This window comes from Perognathus longimembris, chromosome 28 (assembly GCF_023159225.1).
Source record: "Perognathus longimembris pacificus isolate PPM17 chromosome 28, ASM2315922v1, whole genome shotgun sequence".
NCBI classification, from domain to species: domain Eukaryota; kingdom Metazoa; phylum Chordata; class Mammalia; order Rodentia; family Heteromyidae; genus Perognathus; species Perognathus longimembris.
In genome coordinates, this window is record NC_063188.1 from 62,818,688 (window position 1) to 62,843,324 (window position 24,637).

The 24,637-nt window shown below is 46.4% G+C and overlaps 1 long non-coding RNA gene across 1 annotated transcript; it reads right to left on the reverse strand.

Annotated features, from left to right (window-relative positions):
• Positions 1 to 6,056: 6,056 nt before the first annotated feature.
• On the reverse strand, positions 6,057 to 15,437 carry LOC125344215. Its single transcript, XR_007209440.1, has 3 exons — positions 15,427 to 15,437; positions 13,183 to 13,186; positions 6,057 to 6,387 (listed from the first exon to the last, which is right to left on the reverse strand). It is a non-coding gene; the product is annotated as an uncharacterized LOC125344215 (long non-coding RNA).
• Positions 15,438 to 24,637: the final 9,200 nt, after the last annotated feature.

Below are 24,637 nucleotides of genomic sequence, written 5' to 3' on the forward strand. Positions count from 1 at the left end.
TGGTCACATCTAGATGTAATAGAGGCTGGGGAAGGAGAGTTTTAGGTAGGCATAGCCGTCAGGAGTAAGTAAATCCAGGGCTTTGTTTCTAGGGGGGAAAGGAGAATAGATATTGGGTGGTAACCACGAAAGAGGTGTCTTCCTTTGTCTTCCTACAATGCTGATCATCAGCTCCCCTCCCTCTCCCCCACAGTAATTAGCTGCTCTGTACTGCAATCTAGCACCTTGCTTGCATAAATCTGTTGGGCAGGTCAGAGGGAGTCTCTCCTGCTGCTGCTTTGCTAAGCCAAGCAAGGGAGAGGCTTGGTGATAGTACTACACACAGTTATGCTCTCCAGCAACTATCATGCTCAAATTATTCCCTTGCTATGCATTATGACCTGGAAGAGCTTACTATTTTCTCATTTTCTCACCAGCTTCTTTTCTTATATTATTTCCTTCCTCTCTCTCTCTCTCTCTCTCTCTCTCTCTCTCTCTCTCTCTCTCTCTCTCTTTTGCCAGTCCTGGGCCTTGGACTCAGGGCCTTAGCACTGTCCCTGGCTTCTTTTTACTCAAGGCTAGCAGTCTGCCACTTGAGCCACAGCACCACTTCTGGCCATTTTCTGTATACGTGGTGCTGGGGAATCAAACCCAGGGCTTCATGTATGGGAGGCAAGCCCTCTTGCCACTAGGCCATATCCCCATATCCTTTCACTCTTATCAACATCAGTACTATTACTAGCTCCAGTCTCAGTCATTTACTTTTTTAATAAATGAAGATAGTGAGATTTGAACTCAGCCCCTCACACTTGCCATCCAATCATCTTACCTACATCTTACCTATATCATCTTCCAAATAGCTGAGATGCCAGACCCACACCACCATGCCTAGCTTTTTTGTGGCTGAAATAGGTTCTCACTCACTTTTTGCTCAGGGTGCCCTTCAATTGTATCTTCTCAGTTTCTACCACCCAAGTAACTAGGATTATAGCTGTGAGCCAACATATGCTGCTTTATCAACTCCATTTTACCGTGAGAATACTGAAGGTTAAATGGCTTTTTTAAGGTCCCCCAGCTCCTAAAAGAAAGAGTGAGGCTTCAAACTCTGAGGTCTGAGCCAGAGGCTCTCCTCTATCACACTGCCCTATACAGTACAGTCTCTCTTATATACCTCCTTGAGGTTCCTGTGCTTTGAGGATTCTTGTCAGGGGTCTCCTGCTATGGCATATGTGAAGGAGCCTCTTATTTTGGCCTATATGATCCATGCTTGGTTTTTTTCTTTTCCATTTCTAACAAGAGTCTAGTGTTGACAGGCCCAGACTCCCTTTACCATCTTTTTACCTCAGCCTCCTAAGTGTTGGAACTAAAGGCAGGCCAGCCCATTGCAGTTTGCCCTGATGGTTCATTTCATGACAGGTGGAAGCCGGGCATGGTGACTAACACCTGCAATTATAGTTACTCAGGAGGCTGAGATTGGGTAGATGATTGTTTAAGAATAGCTCAAAGCAAAACATTCAGGGGACCCTCATCTCATCCAACAAAAAGCTAAGTGTGACAGCTTGCTACTGTCATCCCATCTATGTAGGAAGCATATCTAGGAACATTATGGTCCAGGCCAACCTAGGATTAATGTGAGACCCTATTTGAAAAATACAAAAAAGGGAGTGGAGGTGTGGTTCAAATGGTAGAGCACGTGCCTAGCAAGCATAAGGCCCTAAATCCAAGCCCTAGCACAATCAAACAAAAATTTTTAAAGGTGGAGTCTAGCTGGGTGGTGGTGGCTCATATCTGTAATCCTAGCTATTCTGGAGGCTGAAATATGAGGACTGTGGTTCAAAGTCAGCACAGGTAGAAAAGTCTGTAAGACTCTTATCTCCAATTAATTACTAAAAAGTGGGAAGTGGAATTATGGATCATGTGGTACAGTGCAGCTAGCCTTGAGCAAAGAAGCCACATGAGAGCAGGAGGCCCTGAGTTCAAGCCCTAGTATCCACCACAAAAAAAGGAAGGAAGGTAAGAAAGAAGGAAGGAAGGAAAGAAGGAAGGAAGGAAGGAAGGAAGGAAGGAAGGAAGGAAGGAAGGAAGGAAGGAAGGAAGGAAAGAAGGAAAGAAGGAAAGGAAAACACATGGAGTCCATTTATGTGGAGTAGGGTGTGGGAATGAGATCTAATCCCTGCACAATAGGTCAGTGGCAGGGCAGGTATTCAAAGCAGAAATAGTGTTCTGGGTCCCTTTCTCCTCTCAGGGCCAAGCATTACCTGAGAATTCAGATTGCCTGCTGAAATGTGGTGATACTAGTTTGGCTCCTGCTCTAAGAGTAGGGATGGATATTTCCTCTTCCAGGAAGTCCATAGTAGGTAGTTGACAAATGTTTGAGGACAGAATAGCTAAATGAATAAAAACCCAACAAGTGACTGACTGTGTGCATCCTTTGTCTGAACTACCTGGGTGGTAGCAGCCCAGGGCTGTTAGAGCAGAAAATTATTCTTCCATAGAGCTACCAAAAAAAAAGTGACATCCAGAGGGAAAGTGACATTAACTAGAAAGCCAATTCCTCATGACAGTAATAGCTTGAGTGTTGCTACAGGAGAGAGGCGATTGACAGACAGAACAGGTGTGTGAACAACAATGCCATCTTCCTTCCCAGCACCCATGTGGGTGCGGTGCCATGCGCACGGAGTAGCAGGCAGAAGATAAAAAGCGCTGGCTTCTCCACACATATCTAATCAATATTTAGCCTAACAAGAGGCAGAGACTGCTATCAGCAAGACAGAAAATATATGTATACACGCGTACACATATGTATGTACAAATGTAAAGCAGAACTTCATATTCCTACCTGGGTACGTGGAAGCACACAACAGCACCAGTAAAAATGATGATAAGAACAGAAGGCAGCCTTGGATTCTGCGCACTGAAAAGACATCTCCTTCAGCTAGAGCCTCACTTCATCTCCCTGTGTCCACCCCGCTGAGGTTTTGATGTTAAACTTTCATCAGGAATATTGAGCATGAAATCTCCACATTATGTGGGCTGGCTGACGACAGCTGATGAAGAGATGGAGCGTGGAGTTAAGAAGTGCCAGGGACACCCGCCTGCACTACCCAGGGACAAAGTGCTGGCTTAATTAGACCCTGGAGAACAGTGACAGCCCAAGGGAGCAAAGCAGGGGATATCTGGGCCCTCTGCCACCCATCGCCACAGCAAGCCAGACTTGGCAAGCAAGTTGTAGGATATGAGGGAGGTAGAAGGTGCCTCTCAGGGCAGTGGAAGGCTGGAGACCCCAGTGCTGTGATCCATGGCTAGAGGATGGCTCGGTATATGCCTAGCCTCTTTCGCTTGGTGGAAAGGGATGTCAGGAGTGGTGAGATTTGGCTTCTAGATGTATATTCCCATTTCCAAAGAACTGGCTTATAGAGGTTCCTGTGCTGCCCATGACATTCTTGTTTAGATAGTACTACAGCCTCAGGCCCAAGACTAAGGCTGTGTGTGTATGTGTGTGTGTGTGTGTGTGTGTGTGTGTGTGTGTGTGTGTGTGTGTGTGTGTGTGTATGTATGTGTGTGTACACCAGAGCCTGGTGCTGTCATTTCATTTTTGTTGTGGTTTTTCATTCAAGGCTGGCACCCTATCACTTGAGCCACAGCTCTACTTCTGGCTTTTTGCTAGTTAATTACTGATAAGAGTCTCACAGGCTTTCCTGCCTGGACTGGCTTTGAACCAGGATCCTCAGATCTCAGTCTACTAAGTAGCTAGGATTACAGGTATGCCACTAGCTCCTGTCCCTAATGATGGGCCTGGGATCTTCCATTTCCTAGGAGGTTCTGGAGTTCATCCTCAAACCTTGGGGCTCTACTCCATGTATACAACCTCAGACTTCAGTTGCAGCTTTCTCAAAGGCCTTCCCCCTTGTCATTGGCAACTAGGGACAAGCCCTGGGAACTTGTTAGGAATGTAGAAACTCAAGGCCTTACCACAGCCCAGATGCTCAAGATCAGGATCAGGATGGGATTCCCACTGGTACAAGATCCCCCAGGGTGATTTGTCTTCATATTAGTCTAGGAAGTTCTGCTCTAGATTAACAGCTTGCAGGCTCAGTGGCACATTACCAGCGACTCCTGGGGAATGATCTAAAATGCTCATTCCCAGGCTCCATCCCAAACCAATAAATCCTGGGCAGAAACTTTATGAGGTTTTTATTTCCAATTAACAAGCAAAAAGGTAGAAGTGGAACTATGGCTCAAGTGGTAGAGCACCAGCCTTGAGGAGGGTGGGAGCTAATGGATAGCACCCGGGTCCTGAGTTCAAGTCCCAGTTGCAGCACAAAAAAAGGAATTGAATGAAGGGAAAAAGGAAAGGAATAAAAGAGCCTGTTTCATCCAGTGGAAGCAGTGGGGGGAAGCTGAAGTGCCTCAAAGCCCCCAGACAAATAAAGGGGCCAGAATGGTCCAGGCCAAGGGTTGACTCTAGAGACGCTTAGAGGATCTTAATTTGTAGGGCAAATCGACAGGAAAGAAAAGTGAAGGGTGGTGGGTGGTGTAAGTTCTAGTCCCTACACTATCACTGACTGACTGAACTGTATGACTTTGCACAAGTGTATTCTTGTATCTGGGCTTCAATCCAGGACCAAACTCTATGGGTTTGAGAGGCTATGCCAGCCAGTGCTGCCATTTGCATGTTCTAGTGGGTGCCTTCACATAGATGACAGTCTAGCCTGTGACTGTGCTACATAATCTGCAGGGCCCAGTGCCAAATAAAAATGTGAGGCTTCTTGACAAAAAAAAATGATTAAGAATTTCAAAGCAGGATCAGCAGAGTGCTAAACCAAGCAGGAAGCTGTGTGGACTGCCCTGGCCGCATGCTCACGTGACCCACCCTGATTGTACAACCTCAAGCAGAGAGGTACAATAAGACAGAGACAGGGGTTCACACCTCAACCTTTCCTCTGTTCCTACCCTGTGCCTCATGGGCCTACCAGATCTTCCATAAAATCTGTGACTGCTTAGGTAGAGGGTGGGCAGAAAGCCCAGAGAAGACAAGAAGCCTGTTGACCCTGGAGGATTGAATTAGGAGGAAATTATTAGAAAGGTAATCAATATGCTCAATTGTAGTTCATTAACATCTAATGAGTCCTCTAACTATTCAGCCTCTACTGGGGCCTAGCCAGAGCTGTCACCTCTCCTCTGCCCTTGCTACCCAGTGTCATTTGTTCTCCCAGAGGGGGACAGATCCCAAGTGCCAGGCAGAGGGAGGTAGAGGGCAAGAGCTGGCAGGAGTGTACCAAATGGTGTAGGCTTTCTATTTTTGAGGCAAACTCTTGTTCTGTTACTCAAATTGGTCTTTACCCACTTCAGCCTTTAGAGTAGCTGGGACCATCCCACCCAGGGAAGCCAGCCACTAGGATAGTCATTTTCAAACCTGTTCTCAGTAGGACGGGAAAAATCTCCCCTTCCTGGCTGCTACCAAAGCTCCAATCATCAAATAGAAAAAAACTGGAAGTGGAAGTATGGCTCAAGTTGTAGAGTAAGCAAGAAAGCTCAGACAGATCCCAGGCCCTGAGTTCAAGTCGCAAGACTGGTATGCGCGCGCGCGCGCACACACACACACACACACACACACACACACACACACACACACACACGTTAATGAGGAAGTTGAGAGCAGCTTTTTAGATTATATACATAGGCCTTCTATCAAGTGGCCAGTAAACCTTAGGTTGAGTTGCCAATGGTCAAATATGGCTGTCACTTTACTGTTTGTTTCTGCTATTTTCCAACACTGTAAGAGCCTGTGTCTATTGCTGTCAGGGTGAGATGAGGTCTCCCAAACCAAGAGAGCATTCACCACAGGATCTGAATCTACACAGCTAGGTGAGCTCTTGAGATTTCATGGCAGACTCACCTTCTTTGCCTCCATTGCCTCAGGGCCTTTATTCTCCCTATGCTACAGCTAATGAAATAAAGAGATTGGGTCTGGCCAGTGGCATCTTGGCCACATGGTGAATTGTAGGGTCTGGCATCTTGTCTTCCTGGTGGAGGAAGGGAAGTTCTCTCCATCCCCTCCCAGGTGATGGGTATGCCTGAATCCCTGGAGACAGGTGTGGGCACTTGGCCTATAGGTTACTGAATCTGTCAGTCCAGTGCCTAAGACTGGGAGCTTCCTGTGACCCTGCCCTGTGACCTGACTCTATTTAGGCCTGGAACAGCCCAGACACCGTTATGCCGGGCCACGTGTCTCCGTGTTCGTGTCCTGTGTCCTGGCTCCTGGTTCATCTCCAGTCACCACAGCATCCCACTTCAGTTCTCCATTAGAGGTGAATTGGTTTGTTGGTATTGTTTTTGTTCTTTCTTTCCGCTCTGGCCTGTTTCCCAACAGTGTTAAGTGTATTTGTGGGCTGCAGGCTTTTGTAACTGGCTAGTTGTAATTGGCTAGTTGCAGACTGCCAGCATTCTAATAAAGATTCCAATATTCGATCCTTCAAAAACTGTGCCTTCTCTGTTAATATACACTACCATCACCCAAAGGTATCACATCCTCTGAAGCCTGGTAGGCCATAGCTTAGCCAGGCAAAGTTGGGCCAGGAGATATAGCAGCTGCCAAGTAGTCATTTTAGTGTATGTGTATATGGGTTCCCTGTTGTTTCAAGGCTGGATACCACCAGTGTACCACAGGGAGGGCTCTCCGTGGCTACAGGGTAGGGGCTAAGGCCTGTCCCTGGATCCCCAAGAGGCCACCTGGATGTCCACAGCAAGCCCAGAGCCCTCTCTGGGGCAAACAATTCTCCTGCTGAAGGGTACTGTATTCTACTGCTTATCTTTTCAGCACCTCTCCACTGTACTGACTTCTCCAGTTCCCCATTGGCACTCTCCTGTCTCCTCCCTTGGGATGTCTGTGGCTGTGCTGTGTCTCAGTTCCTGCATAGCTAACAGCTTGACTAGCATATCCGCCTATTTCCCCAACAGTATTTTTTTTGCAAATGACCTCCCTGGCTTGCCATAGTCAACATTATTGCTTGTCCTAAAGTGTCCTCTGCTGTGGATCTCTATCAGCACTCCTCCCTTGTTTTTGTTAACCTCAGCTTCATCTGAGGATGAAGTTTGAATTTTGTTACCTCCACAGACCACCTAAAATCCTCTTCCTATGGGGTGCTATTGCTAGGGGGAATGACAATTGCTAGTGACTTTCTAGGCTCTGAGCATCCCTGCCCCTTTCTCAGGGTTCACTGCTGGCGGTCATGGTCTTTAATCCAGAGTGCCGCCTCACTGCTAGGAACCTATACTCCATAAATCCAGGCCTCTTTTCTCCTGTCATTTCTATTCTCATGCCAGGGCTGTCACCAATGAGCTCCCTTCCCTCTTGGCCCCCTTCCCCCACCTGCCCCTACATGGTTGCAAAGCCTGGCCAAAGCAAGCTGAAAATCATTTAACATCACAAGAGAGTCTGGGGAGATGCTTCCTGGCCCACCAGGAAGACAGCCTTTTACATTATTAAACAGAATGCTTAACATCGTGGGGTACAGCATCTGCATATGGAGTCAGGGCCCCTAGCAGACAAAGAATAGGTACTTGAGGCCTGCCTGCAGTCTACCCAAACAAAGGCTTCGCCTGCCCTTAGGACAAATTTCACTAGCTCTGCTTAGAGATCTAGTCAACATACCACAGCAGGTTTAAAAAGAAATACCCTTCTGTCTCTAGACTGCAGCCTTTGAGGATTCAGAAATGTTAATGTCCAGTCTCTGGGGTCTCCAGACACACAGTTGGAGCACTCCCCCCCATCCATTTGAGATGCAGTTATTTGCTTTCATAACAGGGAAAAGCGGAGGATGGGGTAGGGAGAAACATGATGACATATGGGGCCCCCTTACATTTTTTTACTCCCATCCACAATTATTTCTTTAGGACAAATACCTAGAAGTGGGATTTGTGGGTCACACAATGTGCCCTTTTTTCAAAAAAAAAAAAAAAAGCTTTTTGTATCTCTTGTCAAACTGCCCTTCCAAAGGCCTCAGTGATTTGCCGCTGCCCCCACTCATCCCATCCTACAGTGAGCCAAGGACCTGCCTCAAAATACCCTTCACAGCATCGAGGGTTATCATTTTTTAATCCCAGTTAATTTGATCGGCAAAATATGGTATCTCCTTGTTGCTTAATTTGCATTTCTTTGCGTTCTAGTGGGATCAAACATCTTTTCATATGTTTATTGGCCATTATTTTGTGAATTGCCTGTTCACTGAAACCCTGTATTGTTCATCCCCTGTCTCCTCCAAAGCCCAGGGCTAGCTATGAATTAAACACACCATACATTATTTTTAATTAATCTTCCTTAAACACAGCTCTGATCATGTTACTCCCTTCCTTACAAAACCTCTGATGGCTCATTACTCTGCCTAAAGGATTAAGTTCAATTTTTTTTGGCCTGGGTTTCAGGGCTGGTCACAAGCAAGCCCAATCTCTCTCATCTCTTGGTTCCTCTCATTCACTTTCTCCTTTGCCTAGTGGGCCACTGGGCTGCCTCTCACTATTAATGGTCATAAGAATATTCCAGAATGTCCTTTGGTTCTTGGGTACAACGTCTAAGATTAGGATACTACAGCAGGTACAGCAAAAGAACCACAAAGAGTAAGAAGAGAATAAAAATTCATTTACTTATTTGTTTGTTTTTAAATTTATTTTTATGTCAGTACTGAGGCTTGAACTCAGATCCTGAGTGTTACCTCTTTATTTTTTTCCACTTTAGGCTGGTGCTCTACCACTTGAGCCACACCTCTGTTTATAGCTTTTTGATGGTTAATTGGAGATGAGAATCCCAAGGACTTGCCTATCCAGGCTGGCTTGGAACCTTGATTCTCAAATCAGCTAAGATTAGAGGTCACTAGACCTGGCTGGAACTCCTTTATTAGCAAAGCAAAATGAACTGGAGACCAGAAGCAGACAGTTCACCTAACAACAGGGACAGGATGCCTCTAGAGGTCAAGGCAGGGTAGATTAGGGAAAATGAGACATGGTAAACAGCCGCCAGGAATTAAAAAACTCAAGCTTAATGCAAATACAGAAGTTATTCGTCTATCTATTGCCCTTAAGATTAAGGGACCAACGTCATTTTAGGAGAAAATGAGGCAAGATAAATTGGGGAAAATGAGGCTTGGTATTCAGAAACACAGAAGCTCACACTGTCTGTGCTTCTAAAAGACAACAGAATGCATTCCTTACCTCAATAACCAGCATCTGGCTGTGCACTGGTGGCTTATACCTGTAATCCTAGCTACTCAGGAGGCTGAGATCTGAGGATCAAAGTTCAAAGCCAGATGAGGCAGGGAAGGAAGTCTGTGAGGCCCTTATCTACAATTAGCCACCAAAAAGTTGGAAGTGGAGCTGTGGCTCAAAGTGGTAGAGCACTAGCCTTGAACCAAACAGCTCAGGGACAGCGCCCCCAGGCCCCATGATCAACAGCAACAACAAAAAATAATTGGCATCCGTTTGATGGCAGGATGCATTCCTTCCTGAGAAAAATGCCCTCCCCCAATTAAAGGGTGGACCCCAAACATAAACAACCAGAATGGTAAAGAGCCAAGAACTTAGAAAGTGTAACACCACCAAGAGTGATTGAGAACAAAGATATCCATCTTTGCATAACTTTAAGTCAGACCCCTGCCTTTATCATATACATACCCCTGATGTCAGAGAGCTGTGTCTCTCTCCCTTTGAGAGCACCCAAACTCTGTAAAGGTACCACTGCTTTTGTGCTTGTCTGTTTGTCTGCTTACTTACTTTCACTCAATAAAGCTCTGGCAAGTTTTCTTACAATTATGGCTTGTCCAGAAATTCTTATTCTGCAGTTGAAGTCAAGGACCCTTAGTGAAGAGTCCTTATTGTTACAGAAATACTTCACAAACCTTCACCTGCATCTGGTGACCAGGTGAGGTGGGCTGCTTAGGTAAACACTTCACGAAAATCCTTTGGGACTTGATGTTTTATCTAGTAGGGTGGGGCTACTAGATAACTTTAAATCTGGCCCTTCCACAAATGGTTTGACCCTGGCTCAGAGGCTTCTACGAATATGGGAAGGCAGATGTTGGTACATCTGACCCTCTTCGCCCTTCCAGGAATCTTTGCTCTTCCAGGTTGAACCCTGATGTGGTAAGTGGGCTCCATGAAGAAGAGGGGTTGGGGCATCTGAGGGGTTTAAAAGGCAGTTTTGTAGCTGGGGATATTTTCCATTTCTGTTTGTGCTAACATTCCTCCCTTTAGACCTTGAATTTTTCCTTGGGAAGGGATAAGATTGATTTGACTGCTTCCAGCTGCCTGGGAGCAGGTGGCACTTAGGGTCCAGAGTCTTGCTATCAAGACAGGGAAAAATTGATTAGTCTTGGGCAGAGATTCTCAAATCTCTGTCTCCTGAATAGCTAGGATTACAGGCATGAGCCCCTGGCACTGGGCTGTTCATATATTTTCAAAGCCCTGCAGTGATTCTAACTCAAAACTAAAGCTGCTTAAACCAGTCATGTTGGTGATCACAATATTGGGTTTGGCCAGTGCTCCCATCCTTGGAATTGGAGGTGACAGGGACCCCTGCTCTAGGCCACAGTTCCCGCCTCCTTCCTTAGTCTACTTAAAATCTTAACTCCTTTCTTACACATACCTGTCTATAGGATAGCAAATGTTGCAAAAATAGCAGGTGAATTTTGTGGGGGTTTTCCCCTAAAATGTCCAGATTCCCATGCCTCTGCTTCAGGGATTCTGTCGGTACTGGAGGGGTGGGGGAATCTTCTCAGGGCACACCTGCCTCAGTCCTGCAGGAGGCAGTTGAAGTGCCACACATTTCTAATCCTGTATACCATGCTGTCACTAGACATTCATTGTACTGTGACATATTTCAGACATGTTGACAAGACACAAGCAACAAAAGCATGTAGCAAACAACTGTGTCCTCATCACTCAGCTTTGATAAAATTTCACAGTATTCCACATTTGCTTCCCATTTCGTTCGAGTAAAGGAATTCTGAGACGGATGAGGGTACCTGCAAATACCCCCTCCTATCATATCCCCTTTCCTCCCTTCCCCCATTATCCAGAAGGAAGCCTCTCTTCTGAATGCAGCATAGCCCACTTCCACATATGCTTTTACATCTTTTTTGTAATCAGCCCCATTTTAGAGAAGAGGAAACTGACACTCAAAGAAGTAAAGGGATTCCCACCCCCCCATACACAAAGCAAATCCATAGTAGGTATTGGAGCCCAGAAGCCCCCAAACCAAGGTACCAGGCAGTCACCTCCCAGCATGCTGGCCCTGCAGTGCCCGCATCTGGGGACCTCCCACCCCATCATTCTGTCAACACCTTCTTTACAGGCAGGACCCAGCCACACCAGGCCTAGCACAGCCCAGCATCAAGCAGAAATTGTGGCCTTCTCACAACTCCAGGTTCCTGCCCTGCATAACAGGCCAGGCTCCCCCAGACCCCTGCCAACCCCTCCTCTATTTCCTCTCTGGGTCACTGCCCAGCCCAGCTCTAGCCCCCATCACAGCTCCAAGCAAAGGGCCTGTCTGTGCAGCCATTCCCCCACTAGGTAACTGGGGGCTGGGCTGAAGCAAGAGGCCTGGGATTCTGTTGTGGGTCCTCCAGGCTTAATGAGCATGCTGCCTGGAGTGGCTGGCCAGAGGTGGTGGGCAGGCGCCCAGACACTCTCACTGGGCCTCAAACCACCTCCTGCCTCCCCTCCTCCTCCTCCCACTCTTCCTTCCCACGAGCAACAGAGAAGGCCTGTGTGCAGTGGAAAAGGAGGCAGTGGCTGACACCTTAGAGCAGAGGAATTGGGTGGAGAGAGGCCAGCAGCACAGGCATAAACACAGGGAGATAATTGCTCCCCTTACATGTGAAGGAAGGGGAGGGGCAGGTGAGGAAATGGCTATTTACTAAGCACCTACTTACATAGCACCATGTGTTATTCTAGCTAATCCCCTAGTTACCCCATGTGGGAGACAAAACAGATTCTTGGGCACACAGGAGCTGGTAGAGGAGAGGAAGCTGGAAGATGTGGAGTCTGAGGCCCAAGAAACTGAACTGGAATTGGAATCCCAAAGCAGCCTATCCCCACCACCCCCACCTCGCCACTGGGGCTTAAACTCAGAGCCTGGGTGCAGTCTTCAAGCTCTTTTGCTCAAGGCTAGCACTCTACCACTTGCCACAGCTCCACTTTAAGCTTTTTGGTGGCTAACTGGAGATAAGAGTCTCATGAATTTTCTTCTCCAGGCTGGGCTCAAACCTTGATCCTCAGATCTCAGCATCCTGAATACCTAGGATTCCAGGCATGTGCCATCACACCTAACTCCAGCCCATCTTTTTACAAGTGTCTTTCCAAGGAGCCCACCTGATGCTATAGACTACTCACTTCTCTTGAGGCCTCTTCTTCAGTGGAAGAACACCAATTTGTGTAAAAACCAGAAGTGGAGAGCAGTAAATAGGCTTAATCTTGTTGCCATTCTAGGTCCCTTCACCTCCCAGCCTCTAATGGAGCAGCTTTCATTCAGAAAACATCAGCCTGCAAGAAGCTCCTAGCCCTATTCTAGGCAGGCCCAGCTCCCTCTGGGTGACCCTTGCCTTAGGGCATATCCTCCAACCGGATTCCTTTTTGACTCTCAAGGACCCATGTAGCTATATGTAGCTATGGGATGCACAATGAGGAGCCATTCCTGCATGGTCTGAGACAGGGTTAATAATATAAGCCAGAATACAACCACCATGTATAAAGAACTTCATAGATACTGGGTGAAGAACAGGCCACACATTAGTTTGTTTGTTTTGTTTTGTTTTGGCCAGTCCTGGGGCTTGGACTCAGGGCCTGAGCACTGTCCCTGGCTTCTTTTTGCTCAAGGCTAGCACTCTACCACTTGAGCCACAGCGCCACCTCTGGCCTTTTCTATATATGTGGTGCTGAGGAATCGAACACAGGGCTTCATGTATATGAGGCAAGCACTCTTGCCACTAGGCCATATTCCCAGCCCCCAACTAGTTTGATCCTTTGTACAACCTCATCATAGAGATACTATCATTTCCATCACATTAAGAATCAAGGAACAAGACCAGGCACAGGTAGCTTATGTCTGTAATCCTAGCTGCTTAGGAGGCTAAGATATGAAGATGGATGTCACAAAATCTCCAATAAGCTATCAAAGAGCTGGAAATGAAACTGGCTCAAGAGGCAGAGCACCAACCTTGAGTGAAAAAGACCAGCAAGAGTGTGAGGCCCTGAGTTCAAGACAAATACTGGCACACACAAAAAAGAGCAAGAAATAGGATTGAGTAGAAAAGCCAATTTAGGGCAGTGAAGATGCAGAGCTCTGAGGGTTCCTGGAGGACAGGCTGGTGGGGCTTTGGATCTGCCCCTGTAGTGTCTGCCAGCTGACCCCTTCCTTCCATAGGCAATATCAAACACTTCGTGGGGTGAAGGGGGGGGGGATAGTGTCACTCAGAGCCATCTGCAGTGTGTCCTTTTCAGAAATAGACACTAGAGTGATATAGCTCAGGCCCTGCCCCCTATCTGACTCAGGCCCAGTTATCTGCCTGGCTGGGCAGAGGCTGGGGAAGTACCAGCAAGTGGTAAAGTCTAAGTGGTTGGATCCTAGCTTGCAGGCTCCACCCCTGCACCTTCTTCTTCTCCTTCTGTGCCTGAGATCTCTGGGCTCTTAGAGAAAAATTGCTAAAATCAAATTGCAATTAACAGAGGCAATTATCTGCCTATTAGAAAATGTCCCCTGAGCCAGGCCTGTGCTGTGAGTTGCCTATGCCTGACTTAGTAGCTGGGCCCTAAGGGAAGGCCCTGAGCAAGAAAGCATCCTGGGGTCAGAGGGGAGGCAAGCAAAGCCTAGGTTTGGTGGTAATGGTTGTATGTGTGGGATAGCTTGTAAAGTGCCCTGAGTTGGGGGACATCAGTCAAGAGATGCTTGAGTCTGCTCTCCCAGTGCCTCTAGGGAGTGAATGGCAGCCCCTACACCCAGACAATACATGATGGGCTTTCCCTCTCAGACCCACTCTGGCCCCTACTTTCTGTTAGGGCTTTCTAGAGGGCAGACCGTGGTGATGCTTGTGTGTGTGAAGAACAAAGGGGAAAAAATCTTGCAGTGACCCTCAGGGAGTGATGATAACATTTTCACTTGAAAATTACCAGAGAACAGATTGTCTTATGCAAATTATATGCAAATCACACTCTGGTTGGTTCTCTCTTCCCACTCCTCTGAGTTCTTCCAGCTCTTTGCCTGTCTGGGTGTGATGGAGGAGGGGTAGTGAGTTCATAAAAATCAGGGTGTCAGGAGAATCCTGCTTGGAACTGAGCCCCAATAAATAAAGTGACCTCTTTTCTATCTGTGTAGTCAGCTCTGAATATGATTGCATATGCCTAAGCCCTATAGTAATCTCAATGTCTCTTGGCTGAACTGTACCTTCATTCCACATCCCGTGGGGATTGGGTCCCAAGTCACTTGCAGGAAGTAATGGGGTTCATCAAACAAATAAGGAGCATGGGATTAAAATGTGGAGAAAGTTACCGAGGACTCATGGAGTGCTGAGGGTTCTCTGCAGGCCAGACTTTACTGCTGGGATTCACTTGCCCTACATTTGCCTCTCTTTTGGGTTCTGCTCTCAGGGCCTGGCAACCTCATTTACACATGATGCCCAAGCCAGAGCTTTGATCTCTTGCACTTTGTCCTTGCTCTCAGCCACCTACAAGTCTTGGGAGCCATGGCCTTCTCTGTTTTTAGGAACACAAACATAGTTTATGTTCTTCTTTGACCTAGTCCTAAAGTCTTCTGTCTAGACTTATCCCTCCAGGTATTTCCCACCCAAAATCTGCCCCCTCACTTAGCCCACTGACAGAGTAGTCTCTCTGTAAAACCAAACTCAAAATTTGCTCAAAATGCTCATTGGATCAGGTGCTGATGGCTCATGCCTGTGATCTTATCTTCTCAGGAGGCTGAAAAATGAGGATCACAGTTCAAAGCCAGCCCTGCTAGGAAAAGTCCAGGAGATTCTTTTCTGTAGAGCTCTGATTCAAGGGGTAGGGTGCTAGCCTTGAACAAAAAAAGCTAAGAGACAGTACTCAAGCCTTGAGTTCAAGCCCCCGTATGGGTGGACATATGTGTGAGCATGTATGTGTGTATATGCACATGCACACACACACACATACACACACATACACACACTGCTCAATGGCTTCCAAGCTCAGGTAAGACACCTTGGGCTGACACACAGGCCCAAGCACTGGAGGCACATCCACTTCCCACTCTAACTCCCACATCCTCTGTAGGCGCCACCACATGCCATCTTGTTTCTTGTCACCCACCCAAAACACCACACTGTGCCAAGCCTGCCATGCTCTCCCTTAAAATGTTCTTCCCTTCCACTTTCAGTGAAATTATATTTATTCTTCAAGTATTGGCTTTGTCTTGGAGACAGCCACTGCCTGCCAGCCCTCCTCCCCCTGCGTACACTTCACACACACACACACACACACACACACACACACACACACACACACACTTCCCAGCTGTCATTGGGTTTCTCCTTCCTTGCTTCTCCCCTGGCATTTTTTTCTATCATATTACTTAATTTGTATTTGTATCCTCAGTACCTAATAGACACTGAATGAATGAACAAGAAATATGAATGAATGGAGTTATGGGTGTATGGGGTATGGGGTTGATTCCTGGCTGAGTCAGTGAGTCATTACTCTGAGCCTTGGATTCTCAGCAAATTAGGGAGGATTCACTAAGACAAGGCACCTGCAGTGAGAGAACAGCTCCTGACATCCTGTAGCATCTATGCACTGGATATTCTAGAAAGATCAGAGGAATCCTCAGCTGCCTGACCTGAAATGAGAACCACATGGCCTCCTGTGGCCCTTGATACGGGGTCAGCTCTGAACTCTGGATTTAACCTCCATTCCTAAGGCTGGTGACAGGTATGAAAGTATGTCTTCTAAGGAAGGCCTTCTTGGACCTCCACAATATTTAAGGGAGACCACACCTGAAACTTCTTCCTTGCACAAGAAGGGATAGGTGAAAGGAGTACATAAGAACAACAGCAGCTAGTACTATGCCCTTTCTGTGAATGCTTGCTTGATGCACATTGGTTAATTTATTCTCCTAACAATGCTGTGAGGTGATACACATTTTTGTTATTTTTTATTTTTGTGCTGGTACTAGGGCTTGAACTCAGGGCCTGGGCACTGTCTCTTAACCTTTTTCACTCAGAGCTGATGATCTATCTTTTGAGTCATACTTCCACTCCTGGCTCTTGGAGAGTTAATTGAAGATAAGAATCTCAGGTCTCAGCATGTAGCTGGGATAACTGGAGTAAGCCACAAGTGGCCAACTTGATTGCAGATCTTATCCTTGTCACTACTGTGTTGTATAGGGTAAATCTCCCTGTTTATGTAAACAAATTTCATTTCCTCAGGGCTTTACTGTCCTCCGAATCCACCACTGAAACCTTAACCTTTCTCTTCTAGCCCTTTTAGCATGGCAGTTGCTACCTCAGGACCAGACCCTTTGGGGTACTAAGTCAGAAAAAAATGGAGGATATGATCTTAGCCTGAGACCTCTGCTGCCTTCAGGCCTTGGTCCCAGGTAGACTTCTGGGTCTATCCTACCAGCTCCCCAATGCCTACCACAGTATTACCACTCCAGGTTAGCTAAAGGGAACCAGCTGGACTGGTATAATCCAAGCAGGGATTCTTGGAAGACTTTACAGTGTACCCTGGCCAATGCTGCCCAATAGAAAGATCATACATAAACAGTTTGGAATTTTCTGGTGATTATGCCTACAAAAAGTAAAATGAAGCTGGGCACTAGTGGTTCATGCTATTCAGAAGGCTGAAATCTGAGGATCACAGTTCAAAGACAACTGGGGCAGAAAAGTCCATGAGACTTTTTATCTCCAATTAACCTCTAGAAAACTAGAAATGGTGCTGTAGCCTAAAGCGGTAGAGTGCTAGAATTGAGTAAAAAGGCCTGGGTGCTATCCCGGAGCCCCAACATTACAGGCTAGAGACAATTAAGAGACATGAGAAGGTTGAGGGAATCATATGGGCAAAGTTAAATATATACTTCAGAGAGAGATTCTGCCCTTTTTGTTTGTTTTAATAAAACTATGGTTTACATTAGCCGTTTTTTTTCTTTCAGTGCTGGATATCAGTCTCAGGGCCTTTTGACTGCTAGGCAAGAACTCTTACCACTGAGCTACATGCCTAGCCGACATTATTTGATTTTCTTTTTGGCATGGGAAGCTTAAATTCCCTCAAACTCTCACCACTCTCACTTGTCCTTCTTTCACATTGCTAGTGCTCTATCACTTGAGCCGTGCTTCTGATCTAGCATTTTGATGGTTAATTACAGGAGGAATCTTGTCCTCAATACTCTGATCTCAGCCTCCTGAGTAGCTAGGATTACAACTGTGAGTCACTAGCTCTTGGCACATGATTAGGTATTTTTGTGGGTTTTTTTTGTTGTTGTTTTTGTCTCACCTTGGGGGTTGCGCTCAGAACCTGGGCACTATTCCTCAGCCTCATTTTTTGCTCAAGGCTAGTGCTCTACCACTGGGGCCACAGCACCACTTCTGGCTTTTTTTGAATAGTTTATTGATAGTAAGAATCTCATGAACTTTCTTGCCCAGTCTGACTTCAAACCATGATCCTCAGATCTCAGCCTCCTGAGTATAAGGAGTGAGCCACCATCTCCATCACATTATTAGATTTTAAAATACTAACATTTATGTTTTACACTAGGTAATAGCTTTAGGCAGTTTACAAAGTATTCATCCAACTAGAGAATAATACAAAGATTGCATAAATGACAAAAAATTAACCGAAAAAGCAAATAATCAAATCAATAAATGGGCAATGGAACGGAATATATACTTTTCAAAAGAACTACAAGTGGCAAAGAAATGCTCAATATTCCTGGCCATAAAAGAAATGCAAACCAAATGACACTGATCATCTCACCCCAGTCAGAATGGCAGTCATTAAGAAAACAAACAATAAAGCTGGTGAGGATAGTAGGGGAGATCATTTTTACTGCTGGCAGGAATATATATTAGTGCCGCCTATGGAAATTACTTTGGAAGTTTCTAAAAAAACTAAAAATGCAACATCCATAGGATATGGTTATGCCACTTCTGCATGTATACCCAAAAGAATAAAAGTCACCTTATTATAGAAAAAGCTGCTTACACTTATTTACGGCTATTCACAATAGCCAAACTATTGGATCTGCCTACATATCCAACAACAGATGAATGGATAAAGAAAATGTCACACACACATGAATATTATTCAACTACAAGAAGAATGAAATTATGTCATTTCCTGGAAAATGGAGATAACTGGAGATCATCATATTAAGTGAAATAGCTAGTTCCAGCCAGGCACCAGGGACTCACATCTGTAATCCTAGCTACTCATGAATCTGAGATCGGAGGATTGCAGTTCAAAGCCAGTCCAGGCAGGAAAGTCTGTGACACTCTTAATCTCCAATAAACTACTCAGAAAAAGCCAGAAATTTAGCTGTGGCTTAAGTGGTGGAGTGCTAGCCTTGAGAAAAAGAGGCTCAGGAACAGTGCCCGGGCCCTGAGTTCAGGGCCCAGGATCTAAAGAAAGAAAGGAAACAAGGAAGGAAACAAGGAAGGAAACAAGGAAGGAAGGAAGGAGGGAGGGAAGGAGGGAGGGAGGGAGGGAGGGAGGGAGGGAGGGAGGGAGGGAGGGAGGGAGGGAGGGAGGGAGGGAGGGAAGCCAGTCTCATAGAGAAAAGTATGGCCTGTGTTCTGTCACAAGTGGAATCTTAGGAGAGAAGTCATAAAAGTAAAAAGGGGACTATTAGAGATGTGGACAGGGAAGGGAGAAAGGGAAGACAAGAAAGAGTAATAGAGGGGTGAATATTATCAAAGTACATCATATATAGGTATGGAAATATCACAATGAAACCACTTACTTTGTACAATAAATATACACTGATAAAAATTAAATAACAAAGTTGGAAGTAGAGTAAGCAAGTAGGCAAATGCATTTCTATCGTCTTTTGCTCTATTTTACATAAGTGGTATCCTGTCACACAATCATTCATCACTTTATTTTCTTATCAAGTCTTATATCATGAGGTATTTCTGAGCCTGAAAATAATGTGCCTCCTCATTCCTTCTCACATATATGGTATTTTCCAGTGTAAGAGTTAACCAAGCTCCAGCTGAGAGACATTTAGGTTATTTCCTATTATTTGCTATTACAATGTGGCAATGACTAACCTATGAATGTGTCATCTCACATAGGATACATTCCTAGAAATAGAACCTGTGGGTCACATTTACCAGTAGTGGTTTTCCAACAGAGAAATGACATACCCAGAGCTCAGAAGGGAAGATCTTTTTGGTCACCATGTAGAGAGGGTTTTGGATGGGGGAAGACAGGTGGCAGAACGTTCATTCTTCCATCTGTGGACTCTGAGCATCCAGCTTGTCTGCATAATGGGCACATTATTGGCCACCCAGACCGGTGCAACTCTGGCCCTACAGCAGCTGATAGTTGTAGAGGAGGCAAGTGATGCTGGCAGGATAGATGAGAGCAGTGGTGGTGAGGAAATGGGTGGATACTTTAAAATAAGTCAGAATTGAGATAGTAGCACTCTACCATTCCAGCTACTTCTCCATCTCTGGCTCTTGGGTAGTGAGGACCATGGACTTTCCTGCCTCGGCTGGCTTTGAACTGAGATCTTCAGATCTCAGCCTCCTAAGTAGATAGGATTATAGGCTTGAGCCACTGTTGGCCCCACTCCCCCCCACACACCTTGTCCCTCTTCCACCAGCCCAAGTTGGCCTCCCTCTTCTAAGGCAGAGAAACCCCACAGAATGTATCTTCTCTGTCAACACAAGGCTTAAATGGGTCAGTTGGCTCTTGGTTGCCTACTCTTGGAGTAACATGGAGATAGGAACACTCATTTCACTGGACCTTCTGAGTGCTGGGGTTGGAAGACAATGTGTAAGGAAGTGGCCAGAGAGAATGTCAGAGTGCACCACCTCAAGGAGAGTGCAGAGTCACTGAGGAGGATAGAGAGGCCTAGAAGTGGAGCTAGCAGAACAGAATCAAAAGAAATCACCTTTAATCCTAGCTACTCAGGAAAGGGTCATATCTGATGATTGTGGCACTGTGGCTGAAAGTGTTAAAGAAAAAAGTGCCTTGAGCTAAAAAGAAGCTCAGGGATAGCCTTGAGTTCAAGCCCCATGACCTACTACAACAACAAAAAGAGATGGGGTCAGGCACCAGTGGCTCAAGCCTGTAATCCAACTCAGGAGGTTGAGATCTGAGGATTGCAGTCCAAAGTCACCCCAGGCAGGAAAGTCTCTGAGACTCTTTATCTCCAATTAAACACCAAAAAGCCAGACATAAAGCTGTGGCTCAAGTGGTAGAGTTAAAAGCTCAGGGACAGTGCCTAGACCCTGAGTTCAAGCCCAGGACTGGAACCAAAAAAAGAAAAAAGAACGAAAGAAATAGAGGTAGAAAGAACAAAAAACGTATGGTTCAGGAAGCTGGTGACATAATGGCAGATGGAAAGGGAGCCTGTGTGTGGTCCCTGTGACCTGTAAGGGCCATGAGACTCTTATTTCCAATTAACCACTAGAAAACCAGAAATGGTGCTGTGGCTCAAAGTGGTAGAGCACTAGCCTTGAGCTGAACAGCTCAGGGACGGCGCTCAGACCCAGAGTTCAAGCCCCATGGCAGACAAGAGGGGGGGTGGGTGGAATCAAGAGAACCAGGGGCTAATGGCTCATGCCTGTAATTGTAGCTATTCAGGAGGTTGAGATCCGAGGATCATGGTTTGAAGTCAGCCCAGGCAAGAAAGTCTGTGAGACTTTTATTTCCCATTAAACATCAAAAACTCACAAATGGAGCTATGGTTCAACTGGTAGAGCACGAGCCTTGAGCTAAGAGAGAGCTAAGCTAAGAGAGAGTGCTTAGGTTCAATACTGGCACACGAGAGAGAGAGAGAGAGAGAGAGAGAGAGAGAGAGAGAGAGAGAGAGAGAGAGAGAGAGAGAGAGACAGTATGTGTGTTGTTCTGAGAAATTAATCCCAAAGTTTTGGAGGCAAGGCAATTAGATGAACTTAGTGTGAATCTTGAAGGTTGTATTGGCCATGTTCTCCCCGCTTACTCCAGGGTCTTTTACTGCTTTGTCTAGTTACTTGGTTTTCGAGGCCAACAATATGGACTAAAGGATACTAGTCCCATGTATGTCTCCATGTCATTGGGATCCTGAGCCATCCAAAGGAGTTAGAAGAACTCAAAAGATCAAACTCTGTTTTCCAGGGCATCTCTCCATGCTTTAGTGGCCTCTGGTGACATGTCCTATGGGTCTCCTGGATGAACTCAAACAGGAACTGAACTGCCCATATTCCTCAAATTGGGCCCCTGTGGTCAGTAGCTTTGCTGCCAATATGTCAGCTAGAGTGGTCCTGTTTTCTTAAGGCAGCCTTGGTGCCGGTTCTGAGCCAACTGCCTGAGGAACTTGGTTGGGCCTTCTACCCACACAGCAACCACTATCCAGCCTGCTCCTCTTCAGGTTTCTAGGTCAAGAAATGTTTCTCAGCTTAAACTTTCCTGAGCCTATGCACCTGCAAAGGCTAGTCCTGTGTGCTACTTTATGCTGAGTGGATTGTGCCTAGTGGGCACTGGGGGAGGAGGAGAGAGCTAGGAGCAGGGATGGGACATCTGAGCCCTTTAGCTCCTCTGAAGTCTCTCAGTTTCCTTATGAGCTGTGTTGAAACCCTAAAGAAGCTAAATAAGCTAAGTGAAGCCACACAGCAGAGTGGAGTATGAGTAGCCTCGGTCCCTTAAGATCTTCAGCTCTCTTCCAAGGCCAAGTAACCATGTCAGCTTGGAGCCTTCTCTACAGGTGTTGGATCCCTTAATCTTGAGTCTCAGGAAGTCTCACTTGGTTAGCAGGGTTTCTACATCAGGCCAAGTGGCTCCTACTCCTTGCCTGTCCGACCCTGCATTTTCCCCTCAACCAGAGCCTGCTGGCCAGCTGCCTGTCACTCCCTGGCCTTGGGTTCTGGGCCTTCTCCATACCCCTCCCCACCTCAGTCTACCCCACCAACATCTTTAATGATTCCAAGATGATCAGCCACATCCTCTCCCCAAGGTCCTGGCATGAGAGTCGGCCCTTCTCCAGAAGGCCCTGTGGAGGGTTAACCCCTGGCTGGCTGAGTTCTTGAGCTCCAAGTGGCAGCCAGAAATCCTAAGGAAAAAAAAAAACAAGATAAAACCTACCAAAATGGTCAGACTTCTCTGAGGGTAGCTTGGGCCACCTCTGGAGCCTTTTGCTGAGGAACACTCTGGAGAAATGCCCAAGGAAGGGTCTCCAAATGTCAAATTCTTTCCATGGTACAACAGTGCTCTTGGCAAGCTTATTCTGTATGTAAGTCTGATGCTTATTACCTCTCTGTCCAGCTCTCTTCCTTTTATTCTAGATAACGCTGGATTTTCAATGTGCTTAGGAGTATGGATTCTCAGGGCAATTATATGGGATCAAACACCTAAGCTCTCCCTCATTACCTGTGTGATCTTGTAGAGTATGCATTCTTTTTTATGTGTGCCTGTCCTAGGGCTTGAACTCAGGGCCTAGACACTGTCCTTGTGCTTTTTCACTCCAGGCTACTACTCTACCACTTGAGCCTCAGCTCCACTTCCAGCTTTTTGCTGGTTAATTGGTGATAAAAGTCTCATGGGCTTTCCTACCCAGGTGGCTTTGAACCAAGATCCTCAGATCTCAGCCTCCTGAGTAGCTAAGATTACAGGTGTGAGCCACCAGTGCCTGGTTTAAAATACTTTATTTCTTAACATCTGTGTTTCTTTGTCTATGAATAAGAATCACATCTATATTCCAGCCTTACTGAAAGGGTTAATTAATATTCATTGTAAAATGGTGACAAAATAGATGACAGGAATGTAAGCATGTCTCTGTTGGAGAGAAAACTAGTGCACAGGGGGAGGGGAAGGCCAACAGAGAGAGTGACTATGATCAAAATACTTATGATGGAACAAGGGATCGTGCGGAAATTGTTTTACAAAGGTGGGGGAAGAAGAATGAGGGAGAATGATGAAAGGGTGAAGTTGTTGGGGTACATTGTATGTGTGTATGGAAATATCACAATGTAATCTCCCTTGTACAACTAATAGATGCTAATAAAAAGCATTTAAAAACTCTAATAAAAATAATAAATGCTCATAAAAATCTTTTAAAAAACTGTGCCTGGCTTAGACCACTTCATGTTGGCCCTTCATGTGTTATTATTGTGGCTGATGACTCCAAGCTCTATGTGGCCAGGGACTGTCTTTCTTATCCTCCATCTCCCACCACCCAGAAGAACTCCAGGCCTAGAGTAGATGCTTAGCACATGTTAGGTACATAATGGAGCTAAGTATAGACACATAAGACTGTCATTTTCACACACCCAGTCTTAGCTGGGAACCTGGTGTTCTTATGACTGCTACATACAGGTGGATACCAGGAACAGCCTTTATGTTCTTGCTGGGAACAAAGCCCACCTTGACCTAGTCCAGGTTCATTGACCGCCCCCCCCCCCCCACCAGTGGTTCTCTGAGCATTTGAGTAGGGCCCATGGCCCTGATAATCAATAGCTAACACAAGCTACATGCTGGCTGATGGCTAGGCTGGTAGAAATTAAGGACTCATGCTACAAGGAGCAGTCAGATTGCCCCAGACATGAATAGCAGTAATCATTTCTTACATATATTTCTGCCATATATTCTCCCTAGCTCCACTTTCTGTACCTGTGATATAGGGGTGGGGGGGTATGACGAACCCTCCCTTCAGTTTCCTAAGGGCTTGATGAGGAGAACAAATCTAGCACACAGCATGATACATGGTAGAGAAATGACACCAAGTCATTCCCTTAATACTCTTGTCCTGGAGTCCCAAAAGGGGTGAAGCACAGGCTGGAGCCAGGGAGGCAAGCATGCGAAGAGAGGGGGGGGGGGTCCTGCTGCCTGCTAGAGGTTTCCAGATGGTGATTCAGAGCAAAGTTTCAGTCCAGGGGCCACATTTGGGACTCCTAGCCATCCATCCCCTATGCCTTGGCATAGTAGGGTTCTTTGGCCTCCTGCCACAGCTAAGTATGTAAATAAACCAGCTTTCTGCTGGCTGGGAACGGGCCTGCCCTAAGTGACATTTCAAATTAGTTCTGCTGTATTGGACCTGAGCTCTGAAGGGCTTGGGCATTTTTCCTCCCTGGCTCATCCCTTTCTCTGTGTACTCTTAAAGCACACCCGGTGTGGGCACAGGGCCAGGTGGGTGGGGGTAGGCCGTCTGAGGTGACCTGCTGAAGCACTTGCCAGGCCTGCGGCCATGGCCTCCCTTCCCAGGGAGGTCAGGAGCTCTGTGCCAGGGTGCCCCTCCCCACATCAGCCCTCTGTGGCTGCCATGGAAACCTCGCCTCCTCACACAAGGCTCACACACCAGCTGGCAGGAATGTTGAACGGAAGGAGGGCTGTATGGTTGGCCAAGGAGAGGGAGCTGGGCACTGGAGGGGGCATGTAAGGGTGGGCCAGCTGCGGCCTGGCAGTGCTGAAAGGAAGATGTGCTAGCCACATGGCCTGCCCC